The sequence below is a fragment of the Panthera pardus genome, unplaced genomic scaffold (genome assembly GCF_024362965.1).
Source record: "Panthera pardus isolate Hobbes unplaced genomic scaffold, ASM2436296v1 HiC_scaffold_2, whole genome shotgun sequence".
In the NCBI taxonomy this organism is placed as follows: Eukaryota; Metazoa; Chordata; class Mammalia; order Carnivora; family Felidae; genus Panthera; species Panthera pardus.
Genome location: NW_026526765.1, coordinates 93,672,134 through 93,689,894, shown reverse-complemented (window position 1 = coordinate 93,689,894; position 17,761 = coordinate 93,672,134). Strand labels below are relative to the sequence as shown.

The 17,761-nt window shown below is 34.8% G+C and overlaps 1 protein-coding gene and 1 long non-coding RNA gene across 7 annotated transcripts in view; both read right to left on the bottom strand.

The window, feature by feature from the left end:
- The window catches only part of SSBP2 (single stranded DNA binding protein 2), a 308,327-nt gene that overhangs the window by 288,227 nt on the left and 2,339 nt on the right, over nucleotides 1–17,761 (bottom strand). The gene's annotated exons all lie outside the window — the stretch shown is intronic.
- Nucleotides 6,211–7,635, bottom strand: LOC128778289 (uncharacterized). The gene is made up of 2 exons (XR_008423812.1): nucleotides 6,702–7,635; nucleotides 6,211–6,671 (listed from the first exon to the last, which is right to left on the bottom strand). It is a non-coding gene; the product is annotated as an uncharacterized LOC128778289 (long non-coding RNA).

The following is a 17,761-nucleotide window of genomic DNA, read 5'->3' as shown; positions in this document are numbered from 1 at the left end:
CAAAACTAGTAGAAACTCAGGCTACTGTTAAGCAATAATTTCAGTAGTTTCACTTTGGATGACAAACTAAAATAGTGAACATTTTACATCATGTTATTCTTCACTGAAAATGTATTTAATAAACAAAAATGAAATCGCTTCTAAATAGTATTTTTGCATGTGGTAAAAAAAATACATAACATAAAATTTACCATCTTAACCATCTTTAAGTGTACAGTAAGTAGTATTGAGTATATTCACATGGTTGTGAAACATCTCCAGAATTTTTTCATCTAGTAACACTGAAATTCTATATCCATTAAAAAACAAATGTTTGATGGAAAAAGTGTTCACATATATTCTATAAATACTGAAATGTATGACCTTAAGTTTCTAACTACTTAATCCTCAGATTCTTTGTGGATAAAACAGTGTAACATCTACCTTATTCGGACTGCAAGATGATGATGAAGTCGTTACTTTAATATCTTATTTTCCTTAGGTCATTCAAGTATGTTAATAGTTTATCAAGAAATTATACATTAACCCTTTATCTTTTTTAGATGACCAGATTTAAAAAGTAATGATTGATATTTTCATAGAGTAGAATTATTGCCTTAAAGAAGTAATCACAACAGTCCAGGTGATTGCAAAGCCAAATGAATCTTTGGCAATATCCTATGGAAAAGTATCTTTACTTATGCCAAGCAAGGGTGAAAGATTTCCTGGCTGCCTTAATAAGCTTCAGGCAGTAATGCTTATCCATTTCAAGTGTTCCAGTAACCATCCCAGTAAAGAACTTTAAAAAATAGAAAGTCATCTACCTTATCCAAACACAGTTCAGTTAATGTGATTTTTTTCCATTTCCAGGTTTCAACACATCTATAGAAGAAACCATCATCCAAGTTAGAACATATCCTTTCCCCTTCCTTTAGAAACAATGAACCAGTTATTTGTAGATTACTTGGGAGGGATAATATCCACGACTTTGTTTCTCTCCTCCCTGTTGGTTCTATGTAACTTGGGAAGATGATAAGATAAAACCCAAAACAGAATTTTCTTATATTACAACATTAATTTAAATAGAAAAATGAGAAGTTCTATCTTCAAGGATTTAAAACTGGTTCCAAAAGATCATCTTTGAGGGGTGCTGGGTGAGCATCGGATTCTTGATTTCAAGGTCATGATCTCATGCTTCCTGGGTTCGAGCCCTGAGTCAGGCTTGGGCTCTGCACTGATAGTACCAAGCCTGCTTGGGATTCTCTCTCTCTCCCTCTCTCACTGTCTCTCACTGGCTCACATTCAGCCCCCCCAGCTTTCTACCCTCCTCCCCACAAGTAAATAAACTTTAAAAAATGGTCTTTGATTTGATCTTATGTCAAATCAAGATTATCTCTGATATCATTCACTTATGTGAATTAGAAAGTCTTAATAGTAATCCTTACAAAGCTACATCAAAAGTAGAAAAACATAATCAGAACCATAATATAAAACGATTTTAAACAAGAACATCCAAAAATCAATGATATATGATGTTAAACCATTTGGCTCTTCAATTTTTTCTTAATTCTTTTTTCTCAGTTTGTAAATATGAAAACATAATTCTCTTTTTTCAAAATAAAGTGGTAATCCATGACCCATAGTATGGATAAATACTATATAAACATGTATTAAAAATTACTGGCCTTTATGGAACAAAGTTATAATTTATATTCTGGAATTCAACACATGCAATAAATACTGATGCCAATGTACTCTGTAAGTTTACTCTTAGTATCTTGCAAATAATGTGCTTAATTTTTAATTTAATTTTTAAATAAAATACTTTTACATGTTCAACTTCCTATCAAAACTCTACCAAGATTAAATGGAATCTCTCAAACTTAATTTTTTGAACTAATCTCTACATCACAATCTACCAGAAGAAATGACAACTTGCTTGTTTTTCCTGTTTTGTTGCTTTTTATGAGAACTTCCCTTTTTACAGGTACAATAAATTACATATGCAAATAAATAAAGGCAAAACAAGCAATCTGAACACTGTCAAACCACAAAGCTGCTTTTGGCATAAAGCTCTGCAGCCTGGTTACTTTGAAAGATTCATATATAAGAAACCCTGACTACAGGTAAAATTGAGTTTTATGCAGATACACCTATCACTAAAATAGAATATCTTATGCCCTTTGTAGTTTAAAAAAAAAAAAAAAAAAAAAAAAAAAAAAAAGCACTCCCTCCAGTCAGCTATTTTAGCAGCCTAGTACATTGCTATAAGTTATCTCTTGTCATTTTAGACAATTAGGAAACAGCACATTCAAAAAGCATTCAACTTCTGCCTTTAAAAAAGTTAAATGAATAATTCTCTCATCACTGGAAGAAAAGAAGTCTTAGAAAGTAATTCTAAATTACAAGACCCTCCAATTTGGATCAAAATATTTAAATTTCTAAAATATTCTAATAAACTTGTTAAAACTGTAGCCTTCTTTGTCAAGCAAAATAAATACATCTAGAATCTCCCAATAATAGACAAAGGTCTTCCTGAGTTCATTTTAATGTCAAACAACAAGATAAAAATACTATCAATCAGCAAGATAAAATACTATCAGTCACCAACACTACATATATATATATATATATATATATATACACACACACACACACACACATATATATACACACATATATATGTGTATATATGTGTGTGTGTGTGTGTGTGTGTGTATATATATATATATATAAACACCCCAACAATCTCAGTATTCCATTGAATGAAAAATGTAACTTGGAAATTAGCCAGAGGAGAACTAGTCATATAGTAGTAGACACAGAGGGAATAAAGAGGGCTCCCATGACTTTCAGACATCAGAAAAATGAGTCTCCTTTGCTCATAATAAATTATGATTATAGGGATCCCCATCAACACATCAACAGCTGGAAGAGAAGGTCAGAAACCCCCAATTCAGCCACACAAGTAGTAATTCATTAGACTTAAAATTGAAATATTCTCACTGATAAGCTATATATTTCACATAATATCAGTTTATTAGAATTTACCTAAAGTAGACTATTTTATTTAAAATCAAACAAGTTCAAGAATTGTCCTTTATAGTGTCTTCCAACTTTGCTAATGGATCTTATTTGTTAAGAAATCTAAGTAATTATTAACCCTAGATTTTTAATGATTCCTTTCCTCTCTCTATATAACTCATTCTGATCTGCCCAAATGTCACAATTTTAGGCAGCATTTGCCAGAAGCAATATAGCTTAGGAAACTGAAAGATCTCCCAAAGCATGTGACAGTGGCTACATTTTGTCAGAATAGGGCCTGAGCCGAAATCAAGTCAGATGCTCAACTGACTGAGCCACCCAGGGCCCCAAGAATGATATTTTCTGATTAGAATTGATAATTTAGACTATTTTATTTGGGCTAAAGCTACTTAAATGAGTTGGTAGATAACACGGAGAAGCAAAATCCTGTTACTTTGTACCTGTACCTGTTACTTTGCCTTTATAATTTCTTCAACACATAGGTAAAAAGATCATTGTTTAATTTATGTATTACTTCCACAATAACCGTAAGCAAGAAAAAAATGTAATAAAATAGACAACATAGCAAAGTATCTCAAAGCCATCTTTAATAATTTAAAGGCCTGGTAAACCTAAAATAAGATATTTTTCACCTTGGTTTTTGTTTAGTTCAATGCAAGCATCTCCCTCCCTCAACTGTAATTTAAATGACAGCAGGCTACTACTACACAACATAAGTAACTTACATATTTCAAAGTTCCTAGCCTTGGCAAGAGGAGAAGCAAAACAGATAATGAGAAGTATATCCATAGTATAAATTCTTACTATGCACCATATAAGCAACCAACCAGCAAAGGTAAATGGACTTACTACATACAGAGCCTCATGAATTTAAGTAGATTTTTCTGTATTTAATAAGCACTTATAAAGAAAACATTCAAAGATGGTAGGCTATACAATCTTTAAGCCAGGACCATCATTGCCTCTCCAATCAACAATTGGTTACTTTCTAATTCATATCAAGACCACTGCCCTTACTGGAAGATCTTTCAAATAAATGCCACTTTATTCAAGTTCCCACAAGAAAAATCAAATTGACCTGCATATGCTCTTCATTGTTGATTTTACCTGAATGCAAGCATTGCTATATTAATGACCAAGGGAAAGTACTTTGGGATTTTGCTTAGAACAGCAATGGTTGTAAACTTTAATTCATCTCATGCTGGATGTTGTGAATTATATAAAATACATATTGACAAAACTTAATATATCTTTTAACTATATAACAAAAAAATAAATAACAACCCTAATCCTATCAGTTACATTTCAAACCTCTAATAAAACAGTAATGAGATTTATGTAAAAGGCAATTATGCTATTAATGATATGTTACACAGGACTTATTCTAACTTATACTTTAAAAATTAACTGAAGGTGTGCCTGGGTGGCTCCGTCGCTTGAGTGTCTGACTTCAGTTCAGGTCATGATCTCACAGTTTGTGAGTTCAGGCCCCACATGGGGCTCTGACTGGAGCCTGTCAGATTGTGTGTGTGTGTCTCTCTCTCTGCCCCTCCCCTGCTCGCGCTCTGTCTCCCTCTGTATCAAAAATTGAAAAATAAAACAAAATAAAAATAATAAATAAAAATTAACTGAAATATACTTTTAAATAAGTAATAATATGGAATTAGTGTTTTACAAATATTTCACAACATATTTTGTAAACCTGCCTGTTGACAGTGCAAACGTGTTACAAATTTTATTGTGAAATGTTACATAAAAATGGAAGATCAATAATAAACCATACTTCATATCATTTCAATATGTCCATTGCTTTCCTCTGAGCTTACGTTTGTCCTGTTAAAACTAACAAAACATATTTATCAACTCATCTGTGCGTTATTACATCTGGGTAAAATGGAATTGGCATTTTTTAACATCTGGGACGACTTTCCTGTTTTCACAAGGGTAGAGAGTAAACTCTGTTCAAGTTACTTCCCTGCTTAAAAACCTTAGAGTGAGGGGCACCTGAGTGGCTCTGTCTGTTAAGCAGCTGACCTCAGCTCAGGTCATGACTTCACCTCAGGTTATGATCTCACCGTTAGTGAGCTCCAGCCTTGCATTGCTGTCAGGACAGAGCCTGCTTCAGATCCTTTCCCTCTCTCTGCCCCTCTCCCACTCATTTACACTCACGCATGTTGTTCTCTCTCTCTCTCTCTCTCTCTCTCTCTCTCTCTCTCTCTCTCTCTCTCTCCAAAATAAAGTAAGAAACCTTATAGTGGATCCCAAATAGCCTCAAGATGAACACAGAATTGTTAGCCTAGCTTTCAGAAGCTTGCCTTAGCTGATCAATGTAGCTTCCCCCACCTCTCCAAAATCACCCCTCCCCACCCACACAACTAAAGTACTAATGAAACTTTGTTTCTAGAAAACTTCTTTACAAGATGACAGAATCAAATAGCGTCCCCCTACTAACACCTGCACATACAAAATTAGCCAAGTAAAAAATCTCAATCTTTCTGTACTTAGTCTTTTCTCTGCTTCCTTTCTCAAGTGAGGCTGTCCACATTTGATGTCTCCACCTTCCTTCTTTATATTCAATTCCTTAAAACACTGCATGTTAGCTTAGGTCCACTCCAGTGAAACTATTCTCCCTAAATTCGCAGATAATCTCTTATTCTAAAAATTGGACCCTTGTTTAACCTCCTCATTCATTCTACTATATAACTGGCATAACTCAGTAACTCAGGCATCCATTCACCAAAGTCCCCTTCCTTGACCTCTGGGACACCAGTCCTTAGGAGTTTCCCTCTCATCTCCTTGGTATTCCTTTTCAGTCTGCCTCAAATTCCTCTTCCACTTGTCCCTTAAATATTCCCTAAAGTTCCATCTGTGGTCTCTTCACACTTTCTCCCTGGACATTCCCATGAAGGATGATTTCATTCCCATCTCACAGCTTTAACTGATTATACTAGTGAAGAAAATTAGGCCATGTATAAGGAAGAAAACCAATTTCTGCTGCTAAATGTTGAGGGGCTGAGGGTGCACAGTATGTGTGCAGCTTCTGGGGTGCTGGTGAAGTTTTTTCTTGATGTGGGTATTTGGTCATGCTGCTGTGTTCAGTTAGTGAAAATTCATCAACCTATACACATATGATATGGGCACTTTTCTTGCATGAATGTCATACTTCAATAAAGTTTTTTTTTTCGGGGGGGGGGCACAAGTGAATGAGGGACAGAGAGAGAAGAAGAGGAAGAAAGACAGAACTGGGGCTCACCCAAAGCAGAGCTCATGCTTACCCCAAGGGGGGCTTGAACTCATGAACCATGAGATCATGACCTGAGCCAAAGTCAGATGCTTAACCCACTAAGCCACCCAAGCACCCCTAAAGTTTTTTGTTTTTTTTTTTAAGAGACAAAGAATGAGCTATACCTGAGTTCAGATTCCTGGTTTGACATGTGTGACTTGGCTAACTTACTTATCTTATTAAAGCTTTAGTTTCCTCATCAAAATGGAGAGAATACTACCAATTTCACAGCACTGGTTAAAGAATGACATAAAATATAAACAAAGGTGTCTGGCACAATGCTTGAAACACAGGTACCTTATGCTTACAAGTGTTACTTCTCTTTCCCCATCCTTTCTTGATTTTGTACCTCCAGCGTAGAAACCTCCCTACACTCCCAGCCCAGCTCAAGAACGACACATCTGATTTCCTCTGAACATGCTCCATCTCTAGGTATGAATGGCACCTCAAACTGAACTCATCATCTTCTTCCTTACACCTCCTATCTGTTGTTCTTTCTGTAGTCCCTCCAAGGCTATGAATCAAACTTCTATCCATAATTACAGCCATCTTAAAAATTCTAATGTTTTCACATTTAAGTCACCAAGTCCTCTGTATTCTCTATCCTCAGACATCTGCTGGACTGCCACTAGGGTAGAAACATGATATATTATTACCACAGCTTACTTATTACAATAGCTTTCTAACATTTCTGTCTCATCCTTTACCCCACCTTCCATATTACTTCCAGAATGATTCTTCTAAAATGTACATCAGATGATGTCACTTTTCTGCTTAAAATTGCTTCTCTCTCAGGTCAAGCTGTCATTCAAAGTCATTCTTGAAATAGCTCCTGTTTAACTAGCCAGACATATCTGGCAGCCTATCTTACACCTATTCTACAGCATATCCAGTCATACCAAACTTTCTTATAGTTCACCGAATATAGCATACTCCTTAATACTTTCCTGCTTCTGTACATGTTTCTCTCACTTCCTAGAATACTCTTTACTCTGTGCCCCCATCGAACTCAAATGTGGCTAATGCTTATTTCTTGTTTAATAAACATCCTCTTAGGAATATCTCCTGAGAATAGCATAGCCCTATGCTGGATTCATGCCTCTTTTCAGAATTCCCATGCACCTTCTACATATGCATAGTGCTTGTTTCCTAGCAAGGTAACATGAGTTCCCTCATGTGATTGCTTCAGCTGCACATAAACTTAAAAAAAAAAACAACAAAAAAACGGGACCAATAGTTGAGTCCCATCTGGAAAGTAAAGTCCTGGTGGGCAGAGACTGCATTGTTATTCAGATCTGATTCAGGAGGATCAAGGTAAGCTGACAAAGAGAGACAGTTAACATTTCTTTCATTTTTTTTTAAGTTTATTTATTTATTTTGAGAAAGAAGGAGAGCAAGAGCATGTGAGCTTGAGGGGGTTAGGGGCAGAAAGGGAGAGAAAGAATCCCAAGCAGGTTCCACACTGTCAGTGCAGAGCCTAATGCGGGGCTGGATCTTATGAACCATGAGATCAAGACCTGAGATGAAACCAAGAGTCAGACGCTTAACCCACTGAGCCACTCAAGCACCCCAAACAGATCTACTCTCTACCCTTTCTGTCCTGCTGTGACCTAAGAGGCTGATCTCTAAAGAGTATATTATCGGGGCACCTGGGTGGCTCAGTTGGTTAAGCGTCCGACTTTGGCTCAGGTCATGATCTCACAGTCCGTGAGTTCGAGCCCCGTGTCAGGCTCCGTGCTGACAGCTCGGAGCCTGGAGCCTGCTTCAGATTCTGTGTCTCCCTCTCTCTCTGACCCTCCCCCGTTCATGCTCTGTCTCTCTCTGTCTCAAAAATAAATAAACATTTAAAAAAATAAAAAATAAAAAATAAAGAGTATATTATCTCATTTCCCTTGACATCTGGACTCCAGTTGGGTTCTACAGAAAGGAGGCATCAGCTTATCAGATGGCAGGAATAGAGAGAAGATCTCTTCCCTGCTGGGCCTTCAGCCTCTATTTACAGGGGGTTTGACAGTGGCTGTGGCCCTCTTCATAAAATCTCAGGTCCAGGAGGGTGGTCTTTCTGCAATGACCATAGCACTCACCAGATTGTGGTAGATTGCCCCCTTTCCCCTTCAGAACTAAGAGGGGTAGGGGCGCCTGGGTGGCTCAGTCGGTTAAGTGTCCGACTTCAGCTCAGGTCACGATCTCACGGCCCATGAGTTCGAGCCCCGCGTCGGGCTCTGGGCTGATGGCTCAAAGCCTGGAGCCTGCTTCCGGTTCTGTGTCTCCCTCTCTCCCTGCCCCTCCCCCATTCATGCTCTGTCTCTCTCTCTCTCTCAAAAATAAATAAACGTTAAAAAAAATTATTTTTTTTTTAAAAAGAAATAAGAGGGGTAAAGCTTCCCTTGTTGCTAACTCCTGGGTGTCCCTCCATCCCTGGTGGGTTTTAATCTTAAACATACTTGCATTAAACTCTGTCCGGTTTTCCTTTTGAAGGAGCAATCCTGCTGGGGATCAAGCTAATACAAACACAGAAATATTTGGCAACTAACAACATTTTTGCCAATGCTTGCTATGAGTTCTCTGGCTAATGATATACTCATCCTATGGAAAAGCATCAGCACCCTTTAATGTTTAATACAGACTTGCCTACACTCAAATCTTTTTGATCCTGAATTTATAAATCCAACTCACTTACATAATTGACCCAGCACCAATTTGAATTCAAAATGAATTATTAAGTCATTTCCCAAGATGAACTCCTACCTAAAAACTATTCCCACTATATACACATACACACACACATATATTGTGTGCATGTATTCGATGGTAAGAAACTTCACTTAACTTTTTCCATTACAGTATTTCTAAATGAAAGAATAACCATATCAGTCTCTCAGTTTAAATCAAGATTTTAAAAATGCTAATTGAAATACTTTTAATAGCTTCATAATAACTACTACTGCTTAAATGCACTAAATAAAGCATAATCATCACATAATTTTAATCCAGTTATAAATGACAAGCAGCTCATGATGCTGTAAAAATTGAACAAAGGAAATGTTTCTATTTTTCTAATATTTAGTACTATAGAAATGTACTATAGTACTATAGTACTAGACTCAGTATGGTTGTACTGTTGTTCCTAGAGCACATGGAACTTTCCAGATGCCCTAGCCAAAAAAACAAACAAAAAACCAACAAGTCATATGCTGGTTGGAAGACTCATAATTAGAGAAGAAAGTTTTTTTTGAGACATTACATATTCCTCATCTGTTTATTTCTGACTCTAAAATTTACTAAGGACAGCAATTTATGCCAGATTACTTCACCTCTACATACAACAAGAATGGAGAAAATGCTTTACCTGAAATTACAACCTGAGCACCTAATTGGCATCTTCCTCTGACAAGCATTACATTCAAGTTGTTAAATCTCAGATACCACATAAAGAATTTGGATCTATCTGTGGAGTACTTTTGGTAGCTATATAATTCTGCCAACCTTTTTGGCAGATGTAAAACGCTTTCCTTAACGTCTCTTTTCTATTGCATCCCACCCCAACTAAAAATGATGGATATATGAGAAGAGAACTAACCAAACTCCCTCCCACTCCCCACCCTCACAACTCCCATTATTTTTCCCATTATTAAGCAATGAAACACTCAGGCAAAATGGTTAAAATTGGCACTGAAGGAAGAAATCTGAATTTGAATCCAGACGATACAACTTACTAAGGCCTTGGACAAAGTATATAACTTCACTGAGACTCTGTTCATATGTAAAATGAAAATTATACCTACTTTATGAAGGTGCTAAGGATTTAAACAAAAAAAAAAAAAAAAAAAAAAAAAAAAGGCCAGACACAAAAAGACAAATATTGCATGGTTCCACTCATACACGTACCTACAGTAGTCAAATTCATGTGACAAAAAATAGAATGGTGGTTGCCAGAGGCTGGTGGAAGGGGAAGTGGGTAGTTATTTAATAGGTACAGAGTTTCAGTTTGGGGCGATGAAAAAGTTCTAGAGGTGGATGGTGGTGATGGTTGCATAACAATGTGAACGTGCCATTAAAACGTACACCTAAAACTTGTTAAAACGGTAAATTTTATGTTGTACTATTTTATCACGATAAAAAAAAACAAGAGAATAGTCTATCATTAATCCATATCAAGACTTTCCCTTCCTTATTACAGAGGTTCCCTCTCCCTATTGCTATTCCAGCTCTCCAAATCAAAGCTAACTGGTAAAGGAATAGAGAAGAGTTCCTTCATCAAAGAGCCTAAATGTTCATAAATTAGAAATCCAACCTACCCCAAATTCCAAACCAACTTCTGTAACAAAAGCATAAGGATTCAAACCAAAATCAGGTTTTATTTATAATGTAGCATTCTTGGAGTTAAATAATTGTGTAAGATTGTGTTTAACTCATACTATAACAATATTTTTCATTTAACCAAACTACTGATATATACTTTTAACTATTATTTAATCCATGATTCTAGGTTTAATCAAACCCATACATAAGCCTTCTTAAAATACACATTAATCTCTCATTTTAAAAGAGGTAGCCATAGTATAATAAAAGAAACACTGACCCTGGAACCAAAAGAAAATCTAAATATGCCTCACTTCTCCCACATCTCTATTACCCTACCTGAGTAAGAATTTCTACCTATAAATATCAAGAGTCAATGAGAATTATCATCTATTTCACAGAACTATTATGAGACTTCAATAAAACAATGTATATTAAAATACCTTGAAACTATAAAGTATAATTCTGTTTATATTATTAAATTTGTTGAAATAACAAGAAAAGGAGATTATTCTCCTTATTAATTGAAAATTCATATTAAAAATTCATATTAAAAATACACACATTTCTCTGAGTAATAGGTAGTCTCCTATAGTCCTGAAATTCACAAAATAACCACTAAATTCCCACATTATAGAAAACTCTTCTTTAGAAATTACCTCACAACACTGGTACCAAATATTAGAATATTGAAAAGAAAATAAACCAGATATAGTGACATCCTGTTATGATATTTTTATAATTGGTTACATCCTGAATCCATTTATTCCACAAATACCTAATCAGAATTCCAAGCACTATGCTAAGCAGTAGGAATACACCTGAGAAGATGACACTGTGGCTCTTGGCCTCAGAGAGGTTCCAATCTAACCTGGAGAGGAGACATTAAACAAAACATCATACAAATAATTCATTAATTTATGATGGATGTGAAAAGGAAAAGGAGAGGTTGCATAAATAAGAGGGTCTAATCCAACCTGGGAAATTTATGAGAAATAATTACACCAGTTGTACCATCCTTTGCCAAAACAATAGGTTTTAAGTGTTTAATAAATCTTTGCTATTTCTATCAACATTATTATAAAAGCCATATGCTCCACTGTTCTTATTAGAACAAGTACATCCCTGCGTTCAGGAAATGAAAGACAGTCAATCAAAAACTAGACCCACCATCCAATTCCTCAGTAAAAAACAAAGCCAGGCTCTAGGAAGCAGCGGTTCTTTTTCCAAATTTGACTAATATTTTATAAATCTTTGATTAATTATGCTGATGCTAAAAGATTTCCTCAATTAGACCTATCTGAAATGCTCTAACCCTTAAACTTCTGATGACTGATACTTTAAATATTACTCAGGACCCTACTTCAATGTCTCCTTCTCTAAGAACCTTCCCCTGACTACCAAGTCTACCATCACCTCCCACTCACGGTCTATATTACTTTATTACTTTATTACTTTTTTTTTTTTTTTTTAGCTCCTTTGACTATCTGAAGTTGCCTACCACATTTATTTACTTGTTTATTATTATATGTTTTTCCTTCAACCTTGAAAGTAAGACCCATGAAAGGAGGGACCCATTGTATTTTCTCCATATCCTCAAGATACATCTTCCTGGCCAAAGATCTCCAGTTTTGTTTAGGCAGTTCAGGCAAAATGGAGACAAGGTTTCCGATTCAGAGGATGAAGATGACCTATTTAAACCAATTATAATAATCCCATTACCTTTGCCAGTAATTGGTTTAAAGTAGGGGTAGGAAATGTTGCAATTCTCTTCCACATGGCCTAAGAAGATATCTGCTAAGTAACTTCAAGGTTTTCTTCCTTAATTAATTAGACACAAGGAAAAACCTTACCCTTCTTCCTGCCTTTGACTTGGCTGCACGAGGAAGTGATACTGGGAATGGGGTGCAGGGATGTTGTGTTGATTGGAGGGAAATGATGAGGAATGATAAAGAAAATGATCCCTGATATTCTTGAGGCACTGAATCAACTCTGAAACTACCTCTTCCAGACATCCTGTTATGTGAGATTTATTTTTAAACCCTGATCAATTAAACCATTTTCTATCTCCTGTCTTAATACCTGCCGCCAAAAGCATGACAAACTCTTAAGCCTCTGTTTCTTATGTAACATTAACAGAAAATAGCACCTACAATCTAGTGGATTCTTGGAGGGATTAAATGAGACAATGCAAGTAAAGGGCCAAAACAAACAAAATACGCAAATGATAGCACTGCTGTCATTGTTAATATTAAAAAAATAACTTTCTATGGCAAAACTCCACAAGCTCTTCATGAAGTATTTAGGATTTTATTTTACAGAAAACATTTATTTTAATCCTGTTTAAATAAAATCAAGTTTAATAGAATAATGAATTTACCTAGCTTTCTTCTATCAGTGAAGTAGCTTTGGTTCTTTATCAAGCCTGAAGTAGGTAAATAAAAGAAGATTCAAGCCAAATATCAGATCACTAAAGAAAAATAACCATATCAATTTCAGGCAAGAGCCTGTTTTGAGCACCAACTCCTCTCTGAGCTTACATGGACAAAGCCACATATAACTTTTCATCTACTATTCTTACCTTCACAAATATTTCATCAGTATTTTAATATGGTTTAGATTATACTAATTAATAATTAAACGATATTAGTTATTGGGATGTCTAGGTGGGTCAGTAGGTTAAGCATCTGCTAGATTTCAGCTCAGGTCATTATCTCACAATTCATGAGATGGAGCCCCACATCGGGGTCTGTGCCAACAATGTGGAGCTTGCTTGGGATTCTCTCTCTCCCCCTCTCTCTCTGTCCCTCCCCCACTCATTCTCTCTCCCCCCCTAAGTCCCTCTCTGTCTCTCTCAATAAACAAATTTTATTTTAAAACTATAATAGGTATTAAAACTGTCTTATACTTACAATTACAAAAAAATCCTTAAAAATAGGGAAAAAAGGATAAAATATTATACATCAGTCTCTACAATTTTTTCTGTGCCGAACTATTTATATGATATTCCATGAAGCAAAATTAATGCAGATCAAAAACAGGAGATTGCCAGGTCATTGGTTCAAGCTCACTCCAGCTGAATTGTGATGTGAAATGCTATGATGGCTCATTACTGCTGGAAAGCTGTTTAGGTCCTAAATGAAATAGAATCATCAAAATTCTTAAAGTAAAATGTGAGAGTAGTTTCATGACTACTAAAAGTGACACCAACTGAAGTTTCTCTTTTAAAGATGAACAAGAAATGAATATTAATTCTTTCATTGTGTCGGAACTGTCCAGGTGCTTCTGAGTCCAGATAAATTTTTAGTTGTGTCAATATTACAATAACATTATTAGCTCCACTTTTCAAAAATCTTTATTAACTTACTCTGACAAAAATTACCAGTTACCCATTATGACCAACCATAAATTTGGACAGCCTGCAAAGCTATTAAAAGTCACCTGGAAAAACCCTATTATTCCCTGGCTGGACCATTTTTCCACCTGTTTTTCAATGTCCTCACACAGTGAATAAGATAAACAGTTTGGGGGAGGTAAGAATAGCTTCTACTATTACTCTACCATTACTGAAAACAAGACATAAATTTTGATGGACCACTCTTCAGATCATTTTGGTAGTACACATAGGATTTTGGTATAACAGTCAAATAACTTTCACAGTCCTAGTCATATGAAGTTATACACAGATGTTAACAAAACCTTACATGAATAGATGTTAAATATGTAAAATATATACAAAATTGGATAAGCAAATTTTAAAATCTAAATCCAAGCACTTATTTTTTATTCCAAACTCTCTTCAGGTATTAACAAATATATCTTATTCTATGGCTCCAATGCTATTTTAAGTCCTTCCCTAGGGAAACAATAAGTTATTAATAAAATTAACATTTTAGCATGTTTACAGAGGTTCACGTATTACAATTACAAACTAACATCACCAGCATGCAAATGTTTCATCATTCCCATACCAATGTCAAAGCAATAATGTACATTACCCTAGTAGAGAATATCACTACATATTTCAAAAATAAAATTATAATTATCTTCACTACATATTTTTAAGCTATATATTCTGAGAAGTACGATCATGTCTTCTAAATCCAGTACATTAACCCTCAATCCTAAGCCCCAACATTAATGTAACAGTTGTGATCTCTATGGAAAAAAAAGATTCTAAATTCAAAATTATCTTTTCCCAAAGTTTACTTTTAACTCTAACCTATTGGGTTGAAATGTTAATAAACCGCAACCTAGGTATTTCAACCCCTACCCACAGAATGTGTTTTAATTTTAAAACAACATAATTCTCTTTTCTAGTAATAATTGAGAATGTGAGACACATTTGGTCCACTACTGCAGAGCAACTAAAATTTAACGATGTTTTCATCCTGATTTGGTTTCATATGGCGAACTGGTTCTAAAGACTGAGAATAAACTTTTCACGTTGCAGTGAAAACATACATTACAATATTAATACTATTTCTAAGAGCCAAAATAAATTTCTGGATAAACAATATTAAATTTTAACTCTCAACATCTTACATATTTTTTTTCTTTAGGTTTGTTCCTTCAAAAATTGGTTTTTAGATTTTCCTACAATAATGGAAAAGAGATCAATCAAAAGAAAAACTCTCATAGGTATCTGGAAGAAACATCCTGAGGATTGGGAAGGGGGAGTCAATAAAATACAGAAAATTTCATTCCCCAAAAGGCTTGATTGAACTATGTTAACTGCCCATCAATCAAGTTTCTGAAGAGATTTGTATAACTTCACTTGTCTTAACTTTATTTCTGTCAGAAAGGAAGAAAGAAAAAAAAAGTTTATAATTTTTTTAGGGGAGTACCAAAAAAAAAAAAAAAAGAGGGGAATAAAATGATGCTGACAGAGACTAACTCCTATAAACACTTCACTATATGGAGCAGTATTTAAATGTTCATTAGACTTTAACCACTTAAAAATGAGCATATGGTATTTGTTTCTTGGTATATTCAACTAAAAAAAGATTCATAATTGAAAAACCAAAGTTACTTTTCAGACAGAGACTCAGGTTAGATGCATAGTTTGATTTCTGTAGTTTCTCACAAGTTTACTTAATATGATGTCATTGTTTGGTATGTGCATCTTATGTTCAACTTTGCTTTATAGAAGATTCATCTCTCTGTTCTATTATATAATTTTATAAGATAAAATTAGTTTACGAAGAGAGTAGTATCACTACTCATCTATTTACAGGTGCCAGTTATTCTTTTAGTGGCAATGTGGCATACAGTGGGGCTTAAAGCTCAGTAACATTTCATACACCAATTGTTCACAGCTACAATGTCTTATCTCAAAACTTGAATGGTAAAACAAAATTCCTAGATGAAAAAAAAATGAACAAGCATCTTTCATTATTTTAGGCTTCCGACTTTTTACTCTTAAAATTTCTATGCCTTGCCCACAGTCTGTCAAAATGGAAGTTATAAGCATCAAGGTGCACCTAAGGTTGAGAATTCATATGTGATTAAATTTCTAAAGTGTGTTATATATGATTATGTAATACTGTTCTCTAAACCTGTAGCATTCTACCCTAGATCAGGAAGGCAATCTGGTACACTGAAAAATGTATCTTTCAGCTTTAACCACAGGTTCTAAAGTTAGAGAAATCGTTGTTGGAAACCCAACTAGCAATGTGTCCCTGGGTCTTCTTATTTAATTAAAAACAAAACAAAACAAAAAACACTACTATGTTGCAGAATTGTTGGGAGAATTAGAGAAAATATACAAAAAGCGCCAAGCACAGCGACAGGCACATAGAATAAGAAATAAATAATAATTACTGTTTTGTTGCCACTGGCTATGTTTGAAATACAACTAACCTAGAGAATGTGGAACTCAAACTTTCAAAGTCCCTATTTTGGAGGTCACTGAAATAATTTTTTTTTCCACACTGAAAGAAATTCCTTTGAGTCTAACGTCTTCATTTATTCAACAGTATTTATTTGGTGCTTCAGACATATGAAAGCATTATTCTTAATGTCAAGGATACCTTAGAGAAGAAATTAGAAGCATCATCCCTTGCCCTCAAAAAACTTACATTTTAGAGGAAGCCAGACATTAGGCAAGCAATTACATAGTTACTTAATTACAATTGTGATCAGTGTTACAAAGAAAGCCTGCTAAAGTGGGAAATGACCTAACAGGATCAGAATTTAAATTTCTATACAAACATCCCACCTCCCACCAAGGGTTTTCAATCACTCCATCTACAATTAAACCTAAGCAAAATCTTTGTACAGACATGATCTGTCCCATCTTTAAAACAACAAAATAATTAACCTGACTCTGGCCATTTTTATGTTCAGAACTATATACTGAAACTACACCTGCTATATAAAACCTACAAATTAATTTCAAGTATTCCATATAGTGGGTTCTTAATGAAAGAGAAAGCAAAGATATAATAAGCAGTTGTCAGCTATCAGGCCATGAACTCATTAGAAAATACATTTCCTGACACATTACAAACCCAGTATTTTCATATACATCCCATTATTCATTTTAACTCATTTTTTAGAATGTTTTTATTAAAATACTTACATATTTATTACTGAAAAACAAATTATGTCTGTGATTTTTAAGATCAGAACAATTCTAATTTCCTTACTAAAAGAGAACTCTTCTTTGCTCAGCTACCTTTTAAATATGCCACCTTATGTTTTATTTTTAATCTGGTAATATCCACTTTAAAGACAACTTCAAGATTCTTATCTTCAGAAGTTAGCACACTGTTGTAGAACAGTGCCATTAAAGTCCCAAGTGAATAATAATAAAGGGGAAAACTGAGAGATCAAATCAATGCTCTCATCAAAATGAAACTAAGTTTATTGTATGAAATAGAATCTACCTCAATGTTTGTCTTAGATTTAAACAGCGTTCACCCAGAAATTAATGCAATAACAATTAACTCAGAGCAGTCATTGTCAGTTCCCCAAAAGTGGCCTCTTCATCTATATATAGTTCATAAGGCAAGCTAGTCCAGGATTCCTGCTGCCAATTATAATGAATGGAAGAAACATATTTAAATCAAATAGCACCATCTAGCAGAACCCTCACCACTTTGCTTACAAGAGTAGATGTTACTTGGTGTTCAGTTTGGTAGATTGGAC